This window comes from Sparus aurata, chromosome 13 (assembly GCF_900880675.1).
Source record: "Sparus aurata chromosome 13, fSpaAur1.1, whole genome shotgun sequence".
In the NCBI taxonomy this organism is placed as follows: domain Eukaryota; kingdom Metazoa; phylum Chordata; class Actinopteri; order Spariformes; family Sparidae; genus Sparus; species Sparus aurata.
In genome coordinates this window covers 18,811,409-18,835,226 of record NC_044199.1, presented here as the reverse complement: position 1 = coordinate 18,835,226, position 23,818 = coordinate 18,811,409, and the positions used below count along the sequence as shown (strand labels likewise).

The 23,818-nt window shown below is 41.8% G+C and overlaps 1 protein-coding gene across 4 annotated transcripts in view; it reads right to left on the bottom strand.

Annotated features, from left to right (window-relative positions):
* Positions 1 to 23,818, bottom strand: part of pknox2 (pbx/knotted 1 homeobox 2) — a 105,277-nt gene that overhangs the window by 55,312 nt on the left and 26,147 nt on the right. The window lies entirely within an intron of this gene.

Here is a 23,818-nt window from a genome sequence, read left to right as displayed (position 1 = left end):
TCCGTTGTCATGTTTGCTGGCACATACATTGTGCAGCTTATCCGCTGTTGCATCTGCAAGGTTATTTTTTTTAAAAAGGATACCTCCTTATCACAGCGAGTGAGCGCCATCCGTGTCACTCCAGAACAACTTTAGGTACTGGCGAGGTGACGTGACTGACAAGTGAATGGCAGTGGATGCTGGGTGGCTTATTCGCTTTAACATTTTACTCTGTACAGAATGAATGATACAATCTGGTGCATGTACCAAGTGTGGTCTTCATGCAAAGAGTTGACAGCTCAAACTCAAAAGCGTTTGAATTAAAAGTAAAGTAACAGTAAATCATTTTTCGCACGCTGATTTGAATTGATGAAGTAGAGTGGCTTGTTTGACTTCAGTTTTTTGGGTACAAATGTAAAAGTCTCATCTGAAGTCTGACTATAAAGACTGTTATATGCACAGAGGAGTTGGCACACCATCAACTGGTCCTTCTCAAGCTAGTTGTAATGGTAAGATATAATCAACTGGGTTTGGAAATATGAACACCTACAGTATTCACTAAAATACACTACAATATAATTTATGATCTCATCATTTCATAAAAGAAAATTACATTTAGTAAATGTGTTTTGATGGAAACAAGATTGTTGGCTAGATTACATTCTGTGGCAATGAAGTGCTATATGGCAGAGTCCTGCACGGGTTCGGGTACCCGCGGGTACCCGACGGGTGACCCGCACAATTTAGATGAAACGGGTGAGAAATAATGTCCTGTGTCTGACACGGGTGCGGATCGGGTCGGACGCCTAGAGAGCGCGGGTCGGGTTTTGCGATTGTCATTTTCATGGCGTCAGGTGCAAAAAAAAAAAAAAAATCATTAGCGACACATCTACAAAAATATGCCTGCATTTCAAAATGATAAGCATGTACCGTATTGACTCGAATATAGGACGAGGTTTTTTTGGATGAAAATTATGTGGAAAAAGTGGGGTCGTCTTGTAATCGGGGTCTAACCGTTGACACATGCTGATAGTTGTCTGGGTCGCTACACGACCGCAACGGCAGAGGGCGCCAGCTTATTGTAGAGACGTCACTGACACTGTGGCTTGGTTATCTGTCAATCACAGCGGAGAAGAAGTGACAGGAGATGAAAAATGGAGAGACGCGGTGATTTTACGGAGCAAAGTGGATCAAGTGTGGCAAGTTAACAGACATCTGAGGCGGAGCTATGATGCTGATTTTAAGATAATGGAGATCAGCGCAGCGGAGACGCCAAACAACTGTCAGCCAGCCAAGAAATATGGAGTTATGGAGTGTAACGTCCAAAGATGGCGGGTCCAAAAAGATCGTCTGAAAACGCTAACAGTAAGAGAAAAGCTTATCGTGGTCCTCTAAGCGGCCGCTTCCAAGAGACTGACAGGAGGGTATGTGAGTTTGTTATTGAGAAACGAATTTTGGTTATCAGAGTCTTTTTCTGAAGTCTTGAAAAGAGGGGTCGTCTTATAATCAGGGTCGTCCTATATTCGGGACAATACGGTATATTTCATATGAGCTCATTCATGCGTGCTTGCGCCCTCCCAGAACTCCCATTCCCCACGCTGGCTTACTTTCATTTTAAAAAATTGAGTCAGTCTAATTTTGCTTTGGGTGCGTGTCGGGCGTCGGTATCAATTTATAGCGGGTCGGCTCGGGTGCAGAATGTAATTTGTGCTACTGTCGGGAAACGGGTCGGATGCGGTTTTAAGTAGGACGGGTACGGGCGGGCAAAATAAGACCCGTGCAGGACTCTGCTATATGGTTGTAGGGAAGATGTTGGGTTGATTGGTCAGCATTTAAAACACAGGTCTTTTCCAACAGTGACCAGGGTCTGCTTCCTTACAGGCTAGACACACTGACTGCGTGAGCAGCGCACCTTGCATTTCATTTCAGCGCCCATGATAACAGATCATGGAGCTGCAACACTGCCAGCGTGACTCGCACGTCTTGTGCACATGTCATACAGGGCTGCAGCAGTGTTTCGTTTAGATATACAGAGTTTGCCTATTTTTAACACAAGAAACATGTGGTTCTTGGCAAAAATAGACCTGAAAACGACCTGGTATGATGTCATATCGATACTGATGTCCATGTCAATGTCATATCGACAAGGTACCAGAGTTTTACTGCAGATTTAATGTCTGTATCTGTAGAATATGTCAAGCCAATGCACACTACTGATGAAGGCTCTGCACTCTCTTTTTCTTTCTGTCCATCCCTCTCTATCCCCCTCCTGCTTTCTCGTTCTTTCAACAAGGGGAAGCGAAAATCACGTCGTCATATTTATCGATAATTATCAATAGGCAAACTCCATGTCAGCAGCTCTGCAACACAGCCGCCACGCCGTACAGATCAGCCAATGTGGATAAAGCGTAAACATGCTGTTTCCATTACTATAAGTCACTTTCAGCTTTTTGAATAACTTACTAAGATCACCATATTTCCCTAACCTAGGCAAGTGCACCATGTGCCTTAACGTAATCATACAAAACAACAATCATCTCTTGTTGCTATGATTGTATATTACATTAAAGAGCAGATAAAGACCTTTGCAAACCCATTTCTGATTTGCTACATTTTGCGAACATTTTGTGACTTGGCTGAAACAAACATTAAAGGTCCAGTGTGTAGGGCATATGGGGATCTAAAAACTGATGTTTCTACCTGAGGATGAGCCTTTTATATCAACAGAGGAGTCTGCCGTGTTGCACCGCCATGTTTCTGGAGTAGCCCAGAACAGAAAAAAACAAAAACTGGCTCTAGAGAGTGACTTTCACCCTTTCCATGTTTTTAGCTGCCATCATAGGAGAGGGTGAGTCAAGGGGTGTTCAGTTGGTTGCAATCTGCAATTTACAAGCTAGATGACACTAAATCCTATGCAATAGTTTTTGAAATCATTTTCACATCATGTACGGTATGTGCTGTTGCAAAATAGTTAAATAAACACAATCTCTGAGACGCAGTGTTGCCATGTTAGACTTTGTTTTAGTTAAAGGACAGTGAGCTAAGTAACGTTAATGGGTCTACCACAATCTGTTATTTACCATGTAAAGTTTAGCATGTTTGCTAATGAGCATGCTAACAATGGCATATCAGCAATGTAATCCAGTATTCACTCAAATCACTTTGAGTTGATTTTGGTCGCTGTTATGAATAGGCCTGAAAATATAAATAGGATGAATGTTACCATGGGAACGCATCTAATGCACACAACGAAAGACAGTCAGCTAGTGGGTTCAGATGTAAGCATGTCTCAATGATATGAAGGTCCAGATGAAATAATGAGATGCCCCTTTCAGGTTTTTAAAGTCTACATGGCACGAGCTTAAACAGCTTGGGTTGAAGATATTAGATTTGGAACACTGATCAAGATGACTTGGTTATTTCCATTTCATCAATAGAGACTCAGCTGAAAGTTGCGATTGCCATTTCTAACTGCATTATTAGTAGAAGTTTGTACCTTCAACAGAGTAGAGATACAAACAAGGGAAAATAACACTGAGCCAGTGATGTTTTTGTATGTTTTGGAACTGCCTTTTGAACACGTAGTTTAACATGTTTGCAATTTTCTACCCTTCATTCAAGACTGAGGAGAAAAAGTCCTGAGCAGTGTGCCTGGCATCACATCCCCCTGAGCTGCACGGCTGATGTTTGAGGTTGAGTTCTCCCCAACTCTGGTGTAGGTGTGCATATGCTGAAAATTGGTAATGTTCTACCAAACTGAACCCGGGCATCTGTAGAAGGTCCTGTTGCACTAGTCCCGCCAGCACCACCACCAATATACACACACATACACACTCCCTCACAATGAGATCAGCAGAAGGGAATATTTGAGGAGAGTGGTGGGGGATTAATGAGAAAGGGATTAGCAGGTGGGTGGCTCTCTCGCTGCGTATGTGTATGTGTGCTTGTGCATGTCTGCATGTGTGTGCCGGCAATGTTAGCCACTTGAGTGTCAGTGGAGCTCCGGCTGGCGAGGGGAGGGTAGTGAGTTTGTCTTGGAGGGACAAGGCAGGCAGGCAAAGAGCTGCTGCACGCCAGACAGAAGCGGAGGATGACTGAGCAGACTGGCATGTACAACAAGTCTGCACTGAAGAGCCCAGCCAGGGTAATGACAGGTCAGACTCTTTGAGCATGCAAAGCAGGGAGTAAAGAGGAGACATCTGGTAACTGGGTGTGGTAGAGATGTCCAAGGTCATTGGCATTCCACTAAATGCTATATCTGTAAATCATAAATGCTGAAATGCTGTTAATATGTTTCCATATTTCCAAAAACCTGCTGTTTAGATACTTCTAAAGGTACATATAATTCTTTAGATGTCACAATCTGTTTAGATACCATGACAACTGAGATAAACTTGCAAGACGGGCTGTAACACAAAGCTATTATCTGTTTATTTTGTTAAAACATCTGTATTCACATTTGGACAGGGGCTGGACCAGATGTTAGACATTGTTTAGACTGCTTTAATACATCTGCTGAAAAGGTTATGTTTCCAACCATCTCCATTTGTTTGTTAACTGGGGATTCCGGTGTTCTAAACATGAGCCCTATGTTTATATGTTTGTTGTATACATGATTCATCCTTAGCCGAGTTGCCCAAAAAGAATTTAGCTGGAGTCACTGCAGCCGTAAATATAGAGCCCAGGTTTAAGAATACCAGAATTTCTCTTTAATCCAAAAGGTAATGGAGTTTCTACATTCAATTTTCCTTCCTTCTCAAATGTATATGCACAATATAAGCTGCCACCAAAATATACAGAATAACATTTATTTTAATGTTAATTTAATTTAATTTAAACTAAATACTTTACTTAGCTGTATGACTGCACATGGTCCAGGTGGTGATACAACAGGAGGTTAAATAAGCAGTAAATAATCATTAATAACATTTTACAGGGAAAACAAGCAAACAAAACCAGATTGTAAATAAAATGGGAGGCTGCCTAGATAGAAATAAAGTTGATTGGAAGTGTGTATTTTCTTTGTGAAAGAGTGAGAAAGCATATGCATACACTTTTAGACAGTCCCCAACTTCAGCCCCTCAGATTCCATCTAGATTGAACAAGGTATCCTGCTTCAATATCAGATCATGAAGGAAAAAACTGAATGTGCGCCAAGCACTTCCCTGCACTGACCAACAAATCTGGTGGAAACTGATGAAAAGTTATTAAGGATGAACCTTACTCAAATGTCTGTGTATCAGATAAAAAAAAAAAAAAAAACTATCTGCAGATTTTGGCAAATCCGTATCATGAAAACTCCTTCTGCTTTGGCTGCTAGCAGTTCCTGCCACACTGTCCTGACAGCAAGACAAGATCTGAAGTTAAAAGAAACATCTCCTTTAATTTTTTCTAGAGAATCCTGCCACCAGTATAAAGAGTGAGTTCCTCTGTTTGCAGCAGTGTGTGTCTATGATGTCTGTATTCAATTTGACTGAGCTATGGATCTGAGAATTCGTCTGACATTTCTGACAAAATGTGTCAAACTGGTAGGACATTAAAAAGCACATTACCCGTTCATGATATATTCATATTTGTTTACAGCCCTAGCAGGTTGCACAAGAAGCTGTCAAATGTTCCTTTTAAGGAACTAAATGCTCTTTGGATACAAACTATGTACAGACTGTATGATGAGGTATTGATGCATTCAGATCTTTTTTTTTCAAATGAGCTCATATATTCCTGCATGTGGAGGTGCAGCAGATCCAGAGCTGAGGCTATCAATAAAGGAAGTGAGGCAGAGGGGAGCAAACAAAAATGAAGTGGAACTGGAGTCATCTGAAATGCGAAGACCAAATAATGAGGCCAACACTAGTGGTGTTTGCTGCTCTTGGCTGGACGGCCTCTGTTTGTCTTAGTGTTGGGGGGCAAAGAGAGCCGGCAGCGGAATGGAATTCTTGGAAACACCAAACAAACCTATATTAAATTTCCTCTGAAATGCCATGGGGAGAGGCATGGAGCATGCGTGGCAGGGGAGGATGGACAGAGGGGTGGACAGCAGAAGTATATGGAGCAGGAGGGAGAGGAGAAGGCACACTGTAATGAGAGGGGTAGGTGGTCAGAGAGCTCAAATAAAAGGGAAAAGGTGGGAGAGAAATGGATAGGAAGACGAGGAGAGGCAGCGAAAAGGGACGTCTGCAGGGTGTGAGATGGACATGGACAAAGCCAAGAAGGAAATGCAGAGTGTCAGCCCGGCAATTAAAAAGAAAGCAGCAGTGGCAGTGGTGGAAAGACGGACACACCAAGCGTGACAAAATGGGTTTAAAAAGTCACCCCTCAGATTCTTCCAGAACCCCCCCTTCCTGTAAATTCAAAAATGCAAAAGAGGAGTAGAGTGCATCTGTGTGAGGTGTGGCTTTGTGGCTCTACAGTATATGATGACACTGATTGACGACCAATCAGAGTAGGGTTAGCGACGTGCGTGGCTGCTGTGGCCGGTCATCAGAGCTAACCAGCGATCAGCAGCTCCCATCTGGGTGTCTGCTGGAGCTCTGACAGTCACTAGAGGCATGTTGATGCGCCTTTGAGAGAGTTTCTGTGTGGGTACTTTTGTTGTCGCTCAGCTGGCCTCTGTCATGAGAGACTGTCCTGGTGTTTGTGGTGAAGTGTCAGTGCATAGTCACATCCCAGCTTACTTACAGTGCTGTCACAGTGGATAGGTTAATGTTACTGTTCGTCAGGTTGGAAAATCTTAATAAGCAAGCCTATGTGTAAGTAATTCAATTCTGTAATTTAGTCTTGTAACTTCCTGTTCAGCTGATTCTCATCAGAAAGAATATCATATAGGTTGACTGTGCAAGTGGCTTATTATGCCCCATGTTTCAGCTTATTGTTAAGCACCAACCTCCAGTGGTCATAGTTATTATTACAGCAGCAAATGAGGACACGCATGAGGAGTAGGACGGGACGGACGGGTGGGCAAGACAAACAAATGACTTTCACCGAGGAGGCCGCTGTGCATGTCCAGGATAAAACCAAAAGCCAACGGTTAGCGTACTATTTTGACCCAAGCCATAATGCTTTCCTAAACCTAACCAAGTAGTTTTGTAACCTAAACCTAATCATCTGCGACTGTATGTGACTGATAGATATGGAGGAACATGTCAAAGTGGCCAAAACAGAGTGGAGTCACAGTGAATGCTTATGTGTTTGGTTAGCCAACAGATCAGATCAGATTCCACACCAACAAAGTAAAACAACTTATAACACATCTGAGAGGTTCAGTATTTTTAAAATAAATCACTTCGACTTGTTTCATCCTTCATATGGTGCATTTTCTTGAATTGAATACGTCTACCAGCAAACACTGTGCGTAATTAACAAATTGACTAGCATTGTTTTATTCCATGTGAGCCAGTTAAGTAAAAAGAACTTAACTTGCTCATAACAATGATTTCTCTGAGTGTAGTTACACCGAGTGATGTTTGGAGGGGAAGGGAGACAGAGGCAGGGAAGACAAAGCCACACCAGACTGCATTGAATAAACAAAGATATATACACACTTATTTGAGAGACGAAACCAGTCACCGTTGCCGTTCGACATGTTATAAAAGGGGAAGTAACTCTCTTCAACTATCAAAAACACAAAACTGCAGGTGCATCAACAACAACCCCCCTGAGGAGAACGTTTGACAAACCAGAGCTACAGTCTGTGAGCCAGATCGAGTCCCGCTTTGAGCTACTAAAGCCTCACATTCTCCCTCTGCGTTCCCCTCTCTCTTTCTCTCTCTCTCGGCTGAAGGGACATCTGGAGCGCATTAAGGCACTAAGGACATTGGATCTCCCCAGAGCGCCTGGCTGGATGGGTGGCCCACTGTAGCCCCCTTTCAGCAGCAGGCCCCGGCCCTACCTGATTGATAGAGGGAGCCCCACACGAACACTTAACACTCACACACACTGACAAATCCCACACGTTTGACATAGAGCGTGGGCCATTGAAACATTGGTGGTGCTGCTAACATGGATTAGTATGGACACAATGTCCTTCCACCTTTCATTGTCTGTAGTTTTGCCTGTCAATCTTGAATTGGTTACTTGATATACTTACTGTGCAAAATGTTACTGCAAAGTTAGCCCATATTTTACATGTGGATTTAGGGCTAGAGATAGAGGGGCCTTTTATTTGTAATCAGTGAACACAATCTGGTTTGGTTTTAATGTAAGAGTCAACTCCTGACACATGGAAGCAATGTGGGAAGATGAATCCAACTCTGAACTTCATGCATTTTCTTCAATTCCTGCAGATTTCTAAAGCATTCCTGACACCTTATTCACGTAAATAAAGATGCAAATCAAAGCCCTTGTTTCTCAGAATTGTACTTTTTCATTAAAGGACAGAATGTTGTTGATGTTTCTAAAAGCAGATTTTTTTTTTGCAGATGCTCCCCATGCAATAAGAAAACACAAACTTTTTCAAAGGAGGAAAGTTCAAAGAACCTCCTCATTTCCAGTAAATTGCTTTGCTTGATTTGCCATTTCAAATAAATTGCAGTGTTGGCCAAAATTTGCAATTCACAGGAAGTCGTCCCCTCAGCCACACAGAAGAAGTTAATCCATATTTCACGTTTGAATATAAGATGGAAGCAGAGAAAAAAGGGAAGCGAAGATAGGTAACTCCTTGCCAGGAGATGAGGAGCGGAAGGGGAGGGGTGGCGGGAGAAGCTGTGGGAGTGGAAAAAAGGCGAGAGAATGGGAAGAAACAGGCGCCATTTAGAGTAAATGGCATCCAAAAACCCTCTCCAATTATCTTTGCCTACCATGCCAGTGAGACTGACTTAATTAAAACGACTTGAGAGGGAGGGGAGAGAGGAAGGAACTGCCAGTGATTGAGGGGGCAGGCAGGCGACGTATCTGCACCGAAACACAAAGCTCAGGCATCGCACAGGCTGTCGACCACTTTCCCTTTTCAATTCCCGACTTCAAAAGAGAATAAAGAAATAATAATAAAAAAAGAGAGGGGGCTCTCACCATTCACAGCCATGTAATTGCGCTATTTAAATCCTACATTTTTATCATTGTTAGAATATTCGTTTGGGGGGGGGTAAAAATGGATAATAAAACTGCTTTTTTTGTTCTTGTCTGACTGCCCCCTCCTATAATCCTTCTGCCTTTTTTCTGAGAAAAACCTTTGACAGTGACCTTTTCGCATGAGGTCTGTTTCTATGGAAACAACGTCCAACCCCTCTATGTTTGGTGTTCCTAGTATTCCTGTCATAGGGCGGCCATAACCGGCCCACTTGTGACTAAGAGGAAGAATGCATCACATACAAAGACTTGTCTGTGTGTGTTTTATTTAATGTTTCCACTCAGGTGCTTCTGCCGTCCCGGGTGGAAGCAGAGAGCATCTACAGCTGGAGAGACTTGCAAAACCATTCAGCCTCTTCAACATGATTTCTGTTTTTGACTTGCACAGCAAAGAGAAACCTCAAAGCATCGAGTCACAGAGGACAATCAGACCAAATTATAATGTATTAACCAATGGCTTACAGGTTATCCATGATTATTTCAATTGTACCTACATATTTTGTTTTAACTGGTTTAATTATTACTTATTTTGGCATCCACATTGGTATCTCAATTGGGAAGAAAATTCTCAATTTCACTCTGAAATTCAACATTAAACCCTCCCCGGACTTGTTTTAAAACATATAGAAATCATTTGCTCTGAATAATTTGTGGCTGATATGGTTTCAAGATTCAAGTTGTTTTAATTTAATTTTCATCATTAAGCAACTCAAGACTGAAAAATGACATTTCCTAGGCTACACAAGAGCAAATGCACAGTCTAATTAATAAATAACTACTAAAACACTAGTACATTTATGGGTCTTTCAGCCTGAGGAAAGAAGCTGCTCTGTAGTCTGGTGGTATGGCAGCAGATACTTCTGTTTTTTTTTTTTTTAGATGGCAGCAGGATGAGCAGACTGTGGCTGGGATGGGTGTTGTCTTTTAGTACCTTTCAGGCCCTGTGCAGACTCCTCACGTTACCAGCAACACTGACATTCCTTCTCCCTTCGTGAAAAACACTCAATCTATGAATATCCAAATATCATTCGCTTAAAAGTTCAACTGTTGAACACAAAATGTCTCCCACTTATTCAAAACATTCTCTCATTCTCAGTGGTTGTGCACTGGAGGATTCAAGTTACTACATCACACTTGTCTGAGATGCATACTGCACTGTGATTGGATCTCAGAAATCCTGCTGATTGTAAAAGTGTTAAACTGAGATTTAAATCAACTTTATGTAAAACGTGGTTTTTGAGTATAGTAAATATTTCCACCTTGGGAAACCAAACCAAAGTGTCTGTATTTCACAATCTGATGATGGGACCCAATATTCCACTCTTACCCCTGAAAATGATGGCACATCCATCATTCTGCACGGTGAACTTGAAGCATCACAGTAAAGCAACTATAAGCGTAACAAATGTCTGAGTCAAGTCTTTTTCATGATGTATGTTCCAGCATTTACGGTGGAAAACATTACCAATGTTTCACGCTGCATATAACCCTTCCAGCCCAGTCTGACAGCACAACGTGTCACAGACCCGCCAATCCCGAAGACAGCGTGTGAGCGTGATGGTTAGCAATGCCTTGGCATGAGAAGTTCACCGGTGTGTGAAGGTGCAGTGCCAGCAGGGGGCTTATGGAAACACATTTCGAATGTATTGTACAGAGTTAGACAGTACTTGGGGGGGGGGGGCACTTACACCCAGGTGACAAGAATTACAATCCTGAATGAAGCCAATAGTCAGTGGTGATTGTTTTAAGGCATTAGTAGTTGTGTTTTTCATAAACCCTAACCAAGTAGTTTGTTGCCTTTATTTTCAAAGTGTAGCTGGACATTGAATATTTATTAAACCTTACTTGACTACAAACTGTGAGTGCATTACGAATCGCATACTTTTTCCTTCTCTTTTAGTATGTAATGCAGCTGCCCTGACAAAGTACATACTGCTGCATGCAGTATGTATACAATTGGGACACAATACATGTACTTCACCATGACAGTGCACCTTAAACTTTGACCCTCTCACACCACATAATTTTGAAGTACAAAAAGAGGATAGTTACACTTGAACGTGCTATCATCTGTCATTACCGTGTCTGTCATTTTGTCAAATGAGCTGTCATCTGTCAGTGAGCTGTCAAATGTTTGCGCTCTCTCGTCTTTGTTAATATTGATGCGACACACTCTGACGTATGTGGCGTGTCAAGTGCTGTGCAGAGGGCTGCGGGTAACAATAGCCAGAAAAAGCATGCTGACTTTCATACTGCAAAATGCAACTGGAGTAGGACATCCAGGCATTTTTGGCATATTGCATTTCACATACTTCAAATGGGGACATGCTAAATCTTTTTCTGGCATACTAAATAGTATAGTAGTACCGGTAATGCAGCGCAGGGTGTGTCATTTTCTAAAGTGGGCATAGCCTAATGCGACAGTGACACGTTGGACCAACGGGTCCATCAACAGCCTGGCATAATGAGGGGTTAAACCCACATGGGCTGTTCCTTGTACTGGTGTTCCTTGTTTCAAAAGCTCAGTCAGTCCAGTTGAGCATGAAAACCTTTCAACATCAGACATCATTGCTGCATATCCAAATTATTCTTCTGCTCGTCAAACATCAACACAGGATTTACGGTATTTTAACGTTTCTGTAAAGAAATGGAATTCATACTCTTTGTTCACAACAGTGTCACATTCTGACAAATATTCCTCATATTAGGTTTGAACCTGTCTCTTATGAAAAAGAACAATAATTTTATAATACAATTTATCATGTATCACAAATATCACAGCATTACAAGCATTATCCTAGTCTATTATAACACAGGAGGTTAAACCTGCCATTAAGCGCTATAAGGTTCAGGTGGCATTAATGAATGTCTAAAATATGTGCATACATTTGCATCTTAATGTGAGCGAAGAGCCGATTTAGAACTAAAATGTGATAAATTCCAAATAGTTTTATAACTCGCTATCCTTTATAAAAACATGGGAATAAATTTAAATTCAGTTTGCATCAAAATATGTGCTGCTGATGCCGGGACAAAAAAGCTCTCCTCCACAAACACACACACACACAAACACACACACACACACACACGCATTCACACTCACATACACAAACACATACTCCTCTGACACCTTGATCAGCCAATACACAGTAACTGCTCATGTGTCACAGCTAACACCTGTTACTGTGCTTTTGTCTTGTGAGCTTATTGTAATAGACTGCACAGTATTTCTCACTGAAGACAACACAAGCTGGGGCTGTTTCATCGAATGTGTTTGCACAGAAGGTTGGTGGGCGCTTTAACTTGAAGTTTAAGTGTGAGAGTACACTGTATACGATAATTGCCAGGACTGAGGAACCACTGTATCAGTATACATTGGCTGGAAAGAGTTTAGCAAAGGCAGCTTGGATATAAATCGAAGTTTAAAAAACAAAAAACAAAAAAAAAAACATTAAAACAACAGCAATGATTAAAAGTTTGCAATGAGCTGTTTGTACTTTTTTGCGTAAAAGTTAATATATTTTTTTAGACACTGCAAAACATGACATTTTAGTAAGTAGAGGAATAAATCAGTGGTCTTTTTTGTTTCTTTTAATGTCAGTCAAACATGTTTCTAATGAGTTTTGCATTTGATTAGACGCTGTCTGAGAGGACCGGGGTCTGAAGGTGAAATAGAGAGAGAGTGCTTGTGTGTGTGTGTGTGTGTGTGTGTGTGTGTGTGTGTGTGTGTGTGTGTGTGTGTGTGTGTGTGCGTGTGTGTGCGTGTGTGTGTGTGACAGAGAGAGAGAGGAAGGAGGGTTGAGTTAGCATGACAACCGCTATTTTGATGGGGCCAAAGCCAAGTATCTCCACATATCCACTTTCCCTTCCCTATTCATCTGCTGTCCTCCCTGCTTTTCCATCTCCAGAGCCCTCACTCTCCTCTCCTCTCCTCTCCTCTCCATCCCCCCGTCTTCTTTCTCATTCTCGCCATTGCTCTCTCTCTCTCTCTTCTTTCTTCCTAAACTCACATTCTCCTCTTTTCACTGATCTCCCTTCTCCCCCCCCTCCATTTCCCTTTCCCTTTTCCCCCTTTCTAAACGCCTTGCCCTGCTCAGGGAGCTTCACATTCCCTTGTGTTGAGCTTAGAGAGTAGTTAGAGAAAAAGAGGGAAAGACAGAATATTAATTGTCTCAATGTGGTTTGAATGTGGCTGTTTGTTGGTTTTGAGGGGGGAAAAACTGACACTCTGTGGACTGTTTTGGCCATGTCCCATATTATCTCAGGGAAACAGTCAATGCCAATAGTCTCTGAAGTGAAAGAGATACAGATAAAGTGAGGATCGACTCCTTACTCTTAACCCCCGGTACTCTGCTTCTCACTGGCCAGATTGTTCACTCATTTGGACACACACATATACTGTATACACGCATGCACGCACACACACACACACACACACACACACACACACACACACACACACACGCACGCACACACACGCACACACACACACATACACACACACCACAGCCTCAGCTCTCTAGTTGCCAGGGAGACCGCCATACCAGGGCTCTGACCCAGGAGGTTTGGGACTGTTTTCCAACCCCCCACCCTCCCCCCCAAAAAAGCAGGAGAGATGGCAGCTGTAGGACAGCTGTTCCTACCAGGCCCAAGCCTTAAACCACAACCGTCATCCCACCATCAGTGCAGCCTGCATGGCATTTTGGGGACAAAAAATACCCTGCAGCCCAAATGATTAGACACATCTGCATTACTCAGTGGATTCTTTAGAGAAGTCTGTCGAAAAGAACAGGAGACAGATTCTGTCCAGTCCAATAAAGACCTGAGAGGGTTTACTACATGTTTCAGTATGGTTTCAGCTCCCTACCAGTTAACAGGCTGCTTTCATTTCTTCTATGTACACAATCCTGTTAGGTTTGTCTCCTTTGTTAGCTTTAGCAACTTAATGCTGCCTTAATTTTACATAAAATCTTATATTTTATCATCAAATTATAGAGAGCTGTGGTCCTCAGTTTTAATTGATACATGTTGGTACATAGTTTAAGCTTGGCTGTTCAATTCTGGTTTAATATTAGCAGTAATGGTATTTCATTAGTCGTATTATCAAGCATAATACTTTATTGCAGGTATTTTTTGTTTTCTTCATTACTTGCAAATGATAATAGGGATGGGCGACAGCAAACTTATACATCTTAATATAGCCTATCTTAACAATAACAATACTGTTCATTTGTTAAATGAGAATATGACTTATGACTTCTGAATTTTGTCTTCAAAATATTTATTTGTGCAAATTTGTGCACCACATTTCTTTTTACAAAAAATAACTTAATAATCAATTAGGTAGGTTTCATTGTGATATATTTTTGTTAAAAACTATCCTATTTGCCTGTAGTATCTGGCCTTAAAATGAGATTGTGATGATTATGTTTGAGGATTTAGGATGGACAGACACAGGAAAACCATTGCCTCCACCATTTCCTTGGCAGAAGAACTAATAATGGTGCTAGCTGTACCTGGATATGCTTTGCCTCTCTTTTAAAAAACAGCAAGTGGCTGTGCGACACATTCTTGTTGCTAATGGTGCGTCTTGTGGTAGTTTTATCGACAGCTGAAAAGTAGCATCACATCAGATTACTTTTTCTTTCTGCCATGCTCCATCTCTTCTCTAACAACACAAATTTGATGCGGAATTGTGTAACAGGGTAGGCAGGGCTGTTTTGGCACAAACATTGAAGTACTGAAAACTGTAGAAATCGTTGCATTTCATCAATGTATTGTTGATTATCACATATATGATCACATATATGATCACTAAGGAACTGATGCCAAATGAGTAGTGATCGGACAAGCATCGATTTGTCCATGTCGACATGACAATGATAATGCAAACATAAACTTAGATTTTGTAGTCAACTGCTTCCAAAACTATTTTTATTATTATTGTTATTTACAATTATTTTGCAATAATAAGTTTAAACAAAGTGGTTCTAACTAGTTGCTGAATAACTATAGCAATGTTTTTTTCTTTTTTCAGTATTTCTCCTTTATACTTTTTTTTCACCCCTCATATCATTTGAAAATCTGTACGGGATATAGTTTATAGATATAATGTGAAAAATACTTTCCATACTTGATGTTAATTGGGCTGATGGCATCTCTTCCTGTCTGGTTGACAGTCCAGCATTGTCAGACATTTAAAAAATCAATAACATTTTCATTACATGGCTATTCACTGCCATTATCATGGCACAATACTGACACCATAGTGGAACAACTTCACAAAAGCCACAGTGGATGCTGCTTTAAATAATTGGCATTTTGCTTTCACTTGTTATGGAGTTTGTTTGTTTTTTTAACATCAGACTGCACCATCTCTCTATCAAATGACCATAGTTTTACCTCTGCTCACTGGCCACAACAGATATAGCCTGTGGATAATTGGCCAAATTTCCATTGTGTGTCCAGACTTCTGATTCTTCCTAGCTGTTTATATCGCTGAATTTCCCTCGATACCAACTCTGTGATTCCTATTTGCATGTTGTCCCCAAAAGAGATAATTATCTCCCATTTGTCCTCACTGTGAAGAAGTAGACATGCATAGCCCTCAACTTTTCTACCAACTAAGTGTTACATAAGTTAAAGGAGATTTCTGACATTACTGTGTGACATTCATATATGCTTTTGGTTTGCAGAAGCTTACTGGTAAACTTACAGTATACATGCAGGTTTTGTGATATACACAAACATCAGCTTAATGTTGTCTTGGTGGGGCAAATGGTGCAAAAAGTATTGTTACGGCTCGATTGATCACACAAGTGAAAACTGTACAGGACTAATTCTTTCCCATACTTTGTTAAACAAACTAGCAGATACGTAACATTCAGCGAAAGAACCCGAGTAAGGTGGTAGCAGCGCACACACTTCACAGTATTTATTACCCCCCTGACTCCATAATGCCTGCTTCTCATAGGTGAACACATTGGTTTATTCAGCGTGTAATAGAATTTGGCGGGCCCCTCATCTGAAGGAGCCAAAAGGGCCATTGAACTGAAACCAACGGCAGACAAACCGTGTCACCTTTAAGATGGCACAGCAAATGAAAGTACAGGACAACTGATCTCACAACTGCAGACCGCACAATGTAACTATATTCCAGTGGGGAACAAAGCGATCCCACCAAGATGGATGGCCACCTTTCAATGCATTTCAAGGGCAGACAGATCAGTGAGGGATCATTACTTCTGTGAAAGGGTTGGTTTAGTGGTCTGAATGGAGAACTTTGTTGAAGGGACTGGAGTGAGCATTCTGTTGAGGAGGAAAAGGTTAAATAAACATGCAGTGTTAAATGCTTATTTAACAGAAATAAAGAAATTTCTTTCAAATACGTTTTTCACGCAGCCAGTTACACTCACTGTCGCCTCTCAGTCTGTGGTTGGAACCACACTATCAGAAAGATCCGATATTTTCATAGTAATCTGGGAAAAATTCATCGTCAGGCAACAACAATAATAAATTAATCAATTCTGAATTATTTCATGACCGACTGGGCTTTTGGTGGCGTTGGTTGGCCTTCAACCCATACGCAGATTACAGTATGTATGACTGCCTTTGTTTCATACAGTACCGTCCTGTTGAGTTTCAGCCAAGTATTCACATCCATGTTTGCACCCATCTAAGCCTGTCTCTGTCTAAATGAAGTGTGAAATATGTGGGAGGTTTTGGACTGAACTGTCCACTCACTTATAAATATATAATTTATACATATCTATTGCTGTTACTTTGCCAAAAAACAGAATAGACCCAGCTTCCAAGAGCATGAGACACAGAAATAACTGCTTTTCATGTTGAACTGGACAGCCAGAGCACACTTATCCATTTCTCAGTGTGTCTATTTTCCAGTGTAAGTCACTGCAGAGTCTTTCTCTATAATTAGCTAGTCGTCTTCTAGAAGAAGACTAACCTGCTCTTTTTTTCGTCAGTGCCAGGAAAAAGAGCGGGCTAAGTTAGAATAGTGGTGATTTGGCTCTCCCCCTCCATCTGTTTTGTTTTCCTTCCATCTCCCTTTTTTTGATGAGCTGGGTCTTCAGTCCCCCTTATAAAATCCCATTAGCTCTTAATGAAGTCGGGCTCCTAGCCTCTCGGCCTCACCTCATTTAGCACGATTGTCTGGCGGCCATTAGCATGGAGGCAATTACAACCGCACGACAAGAGTAATTGGAAATGCCGACAGGGACCCTGAGAAATGGGAATAAATAAATATAAAAAAAAATATTCAAACTAATAAGCTCCCATTCAGATGGTGGGGAGGGAGCCGCATGTGTCTAAGTTAAATCAACATAATTACAATTAGGGTTGGTAGGGTAAAGAGCCCGGGTGAGGGAGAAATGGATATGGATGGATTGGAGGATGATGGTTAAGCATAGAGTTAGCAAGTGCAATGGAGTGAAATGTGGGATCACACTGTGAAGCTAATAATGTGGAGTTAAGCGTGACCTCAAATTCATGTAACAAAGAGGTCAGAGGGAGTATGTTAGCGATCGCCAGTTTGCCTTCCAATCTTCTTTGATTAAAGGTAGATTTTCCATTCTGTAGCCAAAATAGAGCCTTCATTAGCTCCGAAAATCCTCTAACCATGGCTAGACTACAGGACTTTGAATCTGACAAAATTGGTGTGATATGTACTTAGACAGAAGAAGCTAAAGGAGCTCCACAGCTGCTGTCCCATGTCAAATTTGAAATGGCAGCCTACACAACCTCAGATCTGCAAAGGCCATGAGTTAAAATGCTACCTATAGTAGATACAGCATTTCTCAACAGTGCGTTTTTTCACTCTTGCTCATTCCCAAAAGCTATAAAATGCTTATGATTAATATGCACTTCCAGATGTCTTGATTTAACTGAAATCTCACAGAGTGAGCACATAAACCTGGCAGGGCTAGAATCACAACTGAGGAAACCTGCTACTCTAACTCATGAGGTAAGGCAAATGAATTTCTCTCCATGAGCAGGGCTAAATGAGGCCCAAAACACTTTAGTGCCAGCATTCCACTAACATCCAATCTGCAATAACGTGCTGTGTTTGCGAGATGAAGTCCTGTAATGAATTACAGCATGTTCTAATATTTTTTAATATTCCAAGAGGTTATGTTTTTAAACCAGTGTGTCTGGTCTGTCTGTCTGTCTGTCTGTGCTTGGTTAGCAGGATATCAGAATAAAAGTCATGAAGCAGATTTTTTCAAATTCTTAAGAATATATGAAAGTAAACATTTGCTCATCCTATGATTCAGGTCTTGTTGGAATGATTGTCCACCACTATTTGCATGTGTATAGAGCAAGGAGCAGACTGAAATGTTCCACTCCTAATACTGCACAGTTTACAGAGGTATGTGCTCTCTGAGTGGATATGAGACCAGTAGAAAAAAAATGATCCGATGTTGTATGAGTCAGCAAAAAATCCCTTTTGACCTTCATTTACAGTAAATGCACAACAAATGAAGGCTATGACTCACGTGTATTGACCTTTTTAGGGAATGTTCCTTGATCAACATAAAAGGGTTAGGTCTGAGAGGCCGTGAAGTGCGCTGAGCTACATGTAAGGAACAATTCACCCAGAAGTGTATATTTAGTTATTATCTACTTGCTTAAATGCTGATGGAAAGTCGGGGGAAGTGTTGTAGTCCACAAAACATTTCTGGAGCGTAACAGTAGTCACAGTCACAGTCACAGTCATCATCACGGTCATAGCTGACAGTCGCGTAATACAGTTGCGTAATACATTCCCTCCCCTGTAATACAGTACAGGGGAGGGAATGCAGTGCTAAAGAAAAAGGCTGTCTGATGGCAATGTAAAGCACAAAAAACTGTTGGCGCCAGACAAGCTGTATGGACCCTTTTTCTTCTTCTTCAGTTGTGTTTATATATTTTAGGTCCCCATCTACTTCAGTTGTTTAGGAGAAAGCTGCAACACAGATTTGCTGTGAAGCTTTGACTTTCCATCAGCATGAGGGTGACTTTGATTGTCTTCTTTTGCTGTTCAGTGATGTCATATGTACATAAGTATATAATGGAGTACTTTATCATTAGATCAAACAGGGAACTTGCCACTGCCTGAACTAAAGGACTACTTGAGAAGTCTAGGAGGCTACACTGAAACAACAGCAGGCTGCAGGCTTGGTGCCAGATAGCCATGGCATCTCTCCTGTTAACCCCCCCTGCCCCACTTCTCCGCGCCTCCTCACTCCCACCACCCACAACCACTGTTGCCCCCTTTCTTGCCCCCTAAGCTGAATGACAGGTGGCAGAAACCCGATCAGCATGGGCCTTCATCAAGGAAGCACTCCCATCTGAAACGGGCACGCTGCCCAATCGCCCACCCGAGGGCCACAGCACAGGCTCTTCTGAGGCTGGATAGGGTGTGTGTGTGTGTGTGTGTGTGTGTGTGTGTGTGTGTGTGTGTGTGTGGGTGGGTGTGTGTGTGTGTGTATTTATATGTGTGTGTGCATAAATGAAGCAGGGTTTGCTGGGCTACAATGGACACAGGGGCATGGGAGGGAGAGAAGGAGAGGGGTGTAATGGACTTTTTGGCTGAAGAACCGAGTGGCGGAGCTGGCAACGGGCATCCAGGGCTCAAACGGGAAACGGGAGGATGGCTCCCACAATAGTCAGTGTGAGAGTCCCAGAGGGTTGTCCACAATAGCAGGGCAAGCGGCTGCTGTCAACAATGACCTCCAAGGCCTCACTGCTTGAGCTGAGATGGTCCCACCCTTCAGCACTTCCCATTTAGCACTGCCATCCAGCTATTACAGGGATTATTATTAGGAGCATGTATATGGAGCATGTGTGCATTTTGTCAGTGTCCTGTCACTTACATTTGAGGTTCGGCTCCTCTGCTTTACATTAAACTATATGCCTGGTGACTAGCAGTGAAGGTATTTTGAGTTCAAACGATGGCAAAATGTACTAATGCAGATAAACTATCATACAATCCTAAACAAATTTCACCAAGACTGACAGTGAGATGTAACAAAGAACTTGAACGCACAATATGTTTACCAATGCTAGGGTGCTCTCTATCAAAACAAAACGCAACGTGTTGTGTGGGGAGGGCAATGCAGCACCGCATATTTATGATGCAAAGACATCTGGATGTATGCGACAACTACTTCCTGCCCTTATACATTAAATCAGATTTGAAAACCTATTGGCTATCACAAGCGCAGCAGAGCATCTTGGCGCGAAATTGGAAATCCACAGTGTAACACAGACCTGTCCTTGTGCAACCCACTGTCCCTGTTCTTCATGAAAAAGTTTATTTGTCTAAAATAGCTCTACAAGCAATCACTCCATGGGCTGGAGTGATTGTGAGTGGAAGGGGGGGGGGTCTCCAACCAGGAGGAGATTTAATTAGTGAAATCTCATTAAGTCTAACAAAATTAAGCGTAAAACAATCCTTGGTGGGGAATCGTGCTGGAGGTTTTTGGGTGGGGAGTGGGAGGGCAGGATTGGGGAACACTTAGGGGCTGAGAGGACATGGAGACTGGCTGTGCGATTAGTCTGGCCTGTGTGTAGGAAGAGACAAATGGCTTAGTAAAACCAGACCTCCTCCGGCAATCAGCTAGAGACTGCCATGTGTGTACAGAACCCCCATTGTCCTAGCTCTTATTTTGATCTGCGGCCTCTTCCCAATACAAGGGCATTTACAGAATTTGACAACAAAGACTAATTAGGATTTAGAGGCATTGTTTCAAGAGCAAAAAGTTGACAAAAACAACATGAACATGAAGGGTAGATGTAACAAGAGGAGGAGGATTACAGAGGATAGCAAGTTTGAGGCCTAGAGCCTTGAAGCAGGGAAAATGTTTAGAGTGCGATCAGTCATGAATTCTTTACTACGATAGGGAATAAAAAACTTCTATAAATAGTTATATAAAGGCCGCATACATATGCAGCATATATATAACCACATTTTTTGCGATTATGCCTCAAATGTGGTGAAACATATATATACATAATGGAGGCAGGATATTTTAAACATTTAACTTTATTGTCCTGAACAACATTAGTGTACTTTAACAAGAACATTCACAGAGAATTCTGCTAATCTTCCGGTTCACACTTTTATTTGGGGGTCCTAGTAGAATAGGTTTACATACTTTGACAGAAACAGAAGGACAGAAAGACAGAAAGACTTGTGAAGCTCAGGTGAAAATCATTGATAAAATGTTAACTCCATCCTCCTTCATGAAAGTGAGATGGACTACACAGCCATCCACTACCCCATCTTCCAAATCTGTACTTTAGTCTTTGCCACATAAAAGACTCAGCAGGCCTTCTACCTACTTTACCACTAAATGTTGGCACTGGGTGTAAACTGTGAGTTGCACAATCATAAAAGTGAATCATATGCCAATGTATATTATACAATGTATATTCTGTGGGATTATGAGTTGCGTCAAAAGGGAACATGTAACACCCATCCCTTAACAGTGTGACTGTCGAGATTCCCTTGAGAAGAAAAAACTAACAATCCACAGCCGATCCTGTGAGGCTAACAGGCACTATAAAATTGGTGTTATTCTGGGGAGCTGCCAGATTGATGAATGTAGAAGCCATGTTTGGTCAAAAGTATCCAAACCAAGCATATTTGGTTGTGTTTTGTTTCTCCTGCAGGGTTACTATGTACACATGGGGGCAAGTCTTGTCCATGTTCTAGTCTTTTGACATAGAGACCGAAATATGGGACACCACCTGGACCTAAGTGAATATAATTTGTATTTGGTTGGAATTGGGTTCCAGATCAAGTCTTAATTACTAAGAACCAAATTTACCCCTGACAACCTCTGCAAAAATGGTGATAACTCAAATAGAACAATTTTAGAGAGAGAGAAAAAAAAACCAAGAGAAAAACGAAGTAAGAGGTTTTCATTAAATCTCGGGGGGGAATCATTTTCAACTGAGCAGGAATGGCCACAACTTTTCAGTTCTTCAATTTGCAATTAGCTGCAAACATTGGGGAAGAGGGGATACTAAAGTGCTTGTTGCTTATTTCACTCTGAACCTCAGGGACAGGCAGTAATATTCAAATGTTTCCAAAGCAGCAATTTTGACCTAATTTCTAATATCATTGTCTCTGAAACAACTCAGGTGGAAGAGGATATGGCAACAACAACAAACAGCAAGACAAGTCTTGCAAACACTTCCCCCTATGATACATGTTGCTGTGCTCAACGGTAGTTATGGTTAGAGTCATCGGTAAAAAAAAAGTGCTTTGTCTCATAATAAGTGTTTTTGTGCAAAAACAGAGTATGATTTGTAGCAGTATTGTTTGCTGGGGAAATAGCCAAAGTCATCACAATACACCACACACTGGTAGTTTTCACAGCTCAGTAACTTAAAGGGTTATTCCGGTGTAAATTTAATCAATGGTCTAACACACCGTGACACAGAGTAAGACCCCCCCCCCCGGGATAAAGTTTTCCGACCGCTAGCTTATGTAGTTTTAGCAACCTCAGAAAAGACCGCACAATAACAATACACTGCAGTCTGTGCCTCCACCAAGAAACCGCCATCAAAAAGCCACTCATAGACACAAGTAATGCTCAGAACAGCACCAAACCTCAGCAACAGTACAAATAGGGTCCCAGCGCATAGTTCGAGGCATCAAACATCTGCTAGCTTAGCCGGATTTCTACTGTAAAGACAACACCGCTCACCACTCTCCTGCAGCAGCTCGCTTGTTGTGGGGAAGCCCTGCGAGTCGATTACTGAGTGCGGTTAGAAATGCTCAATTCCGTTCTTTTCTCTGTCCGCAGAACTCTACTGCACTCGGTAATCAACTCACAGGGCTAACCCCACAACGAGCCTATTTGTACTGTTGCTGCACTTTGGTGCTGTTCTGAGCATTATTTGTGGCTATGAGTGGCTTTTTGATGGCGGTTTCTTGTTGGAGGCATAGACTGCAGTGTATTGTTATCGTGCGGTCTTTTCTGAGGTTGCTAAAACTACATAAACTAGCGGTCGGAAAACTTGATCTCTCAAAGGGAGGTCTTACTCAGTGTCACTGTGTTTTACACCATGGATTAAATTTACACCGGAATATCCCTTTAATCATCTAGTCTGAGAGTTATGGGACTTTTCAACTGCAGCCGCTAGTGTCCTAAAGTGGAAAAATGTCATAGAGCATTCAACTTGTCAAAGCTAATTTGGTATAAACAGGACACAAAGTCTAAGTCCAGTGTGTGACCCATCCAACAACCCAAACCACCAGTGACTTCGACTTTTGTAACTCTTTATACTACCACAGAGGAGCGCTTCAACAAGTGAAGCTTGAGGGGCAACTACAGTGTCAAATTTAGAAGCGTAAGGCCACTGACCAGGCTTCTTATACATACAGTATCATACATAATGGACACCTGTGTTTTACATGAAAGTAAAACATGATATGGTTACCTCATTGCCGCAGTAACTCAGCAGCTAGCTCTGCCTCACAGAATGTTTTTGTGGGAAGAACCCAAGATCCAGTCATGGGCATTCAAAAACCATATTGAGACTTCAGTGTCCCATGTTCATGGCATAACAATACAGAAATGCTATCCACTTCAAAGCCACATCACATAGCCAGACAATTGCTTGTTAGAAACCAGCACACTCTGGAGGCAGCAGGTACAATAAGAGGCAGTGGTTCTCATCTGTCATTTGAGCCTATTTCCATTGGCTTTTGGTTCCCATTTACTCACCAACACAACAGGTGTTCAGTGTTTGAGGTCCCTTTCGC